The sequence below is a fragment of the Mirounga leonina genome, unplaced genomic scaffold (genome assembly GCF_011800145.1).
Source record: "Mirounga leonina isolate KUSES-001 unplaced genomic scaffold, KU_Mleo_1.0 Mir_269, whole genome shotgun sequence".
Classification (NCBI taxonomy): Eukaryota; Metazoa; Chordata; class Mammalia; order Carnivora; family Phocidae; genus Mirounga; species Mirounga leonina.
Window position 1 is genome coordinate 2,792 of NW_023270650.1, and position 1,932 is coordinate 4,723.

The window sequence follows — 1,932 nt, forward strand, 5'->3', positions numbered from 1 at the left end:
CAGTCCCACCAACAAGTCAAGCTCCAATTTGCCACAGCGTGTTTGCCTAGAACACTGGATCCATCTGCTCTTCACATGGCTGCTTCCTTCTCATCCTGTGTGTCTCACGTGAAATCGCTCTTCAGAGAGGCCTTCTCTGGCTGCTCGGAGTTGCCTACCGTGCCTATTCTTTCCTTCCTATTACTAATATGCAGGATGTTCTTTTTCACTTCTTGGTTTCCATTTTTCTGTTACTGTTTTGTTTTTGTTTTCTTGGTCCCCATCTTCCATCCTAGGCTGTAACAATTTCTGCCTTATTTAGCTTTAAATATCTGGCACTAAGCCAAGTATCTGGTACATAATAGAACCTCAAGACTTAAATGAACGAATGGTTGAAATAATTTATTTTTTAACTAATTAGTCAAAAGTCGGGGATGAGGTCAAGGTCACAGATGATGGGTTAACCTGAAAAGGAGGAAGGAGTTACTCCTGAGAAAGGAAGGTAAAGAGAATGCAGTCAGGAGGTGCAGAACATTTGAGAGGGAGGACGAGGAACCTGAGGGAGTTCACGTGTACCTGCTATCGTACATTATTGTCCCCAGGACCCATCACGAAGGGCAAAAAGCAGGTCTACTTTGTTGTATGTCATCCTCGTTATGCGGAGTACCTACCACAGCTCCTGGCACATAGTAGATGCTCAGTAAACACTGAGTGAATGAATGAAACAGGAAGAAAAGTAGTCTGCAGAGGATGACGGGCCTGGGAGCAGCGTTCGGGACTTGTGGAGGATATTTGATATTTGATACAGGTTTTGGTCTGCAGAACGTGGTAATGTTTCTCTTAAAGATGAATATCCAAATCTATAGCAAAATCTCTAATAAAGTACCATCTAAACTGACATAATCTCACTTTATCATAGAAAAAATAATTTTCTCTGGCAATACTTTGCAAGCTTTCTCATTAGAAATAAAAATTATGACTCCCAGTGATGACTTATGTCAACTTGGCTAGGCTGAACTAAGCCCTCACAGCTCCCTCTGTGAGGCTGGTTCGATGGGTCTGGCTCTCACATTAGTGGATCAGTAGGGCTATAGTGAGCGAAGGCACTAACACTTCCTTGCCTTCATGCCTGGACTCATGAATTGTGGCTACGGGAGAAACAGTACCATATATCGGACACCGATTTAAAGCACATATCATATGGGGAGGGAGGCACTGCCTTATCCCTGCAAGGTGTTGCTATCTAGCTAGTACTGTAGCTGAGTCTTCAAAAGGTTACTCTAGCAGTCTATCCAGCCAGCTACTTCAAGATAATAGGGAACATGGCTAAACCAGTGAATTCCGTGAGGATAGCCCCACTGCCACGTTTCATTTGTTGCAAAATTAGTTCCTTAGTCAGGAGTAATACTGTGTAAAAGAAATACCATGATGGTGGATAAGGCATTCTGTAAGTCCAGACTTCGGCAGAAGCATTGCATGCTGGGGAGACAAATCTGTTTTCATTGTGTCTGTTCCATTACGGAAAAGCATTGTCCCTTCCATGATGGAAGTAGCAGCATTATTCAAAATATCCAAGAAGTGGAAGCAACTCAAGTATTTATCAATTAATGAGTGTTTAAACAAAATGTGGTATATTCATACAGTGGAATGGTATTCAGCCATAATAGGAATAAAGTACTAATACATGCTACATGGATGAAATGTAGGCTTGAAAACATTAAATAAAAGCCAGACACAAAAGGCAATATATTATGTGATTTTATTTGTATGAAATGTCCAGAAATGACAAGCCCAGAGACAGAAAGATTAGTGGCTGCCATGGCCTAGAAGGAGGGGTAATAGGGAGTGACTGCTAAGAGTATGAAGTTTCTTTTTGGCATGATGGAAAAGTTCTGGAATTGCACAGAGGTGAAGACTGCACAACCTTGTGACTATACTAGGAACCCTTGAACT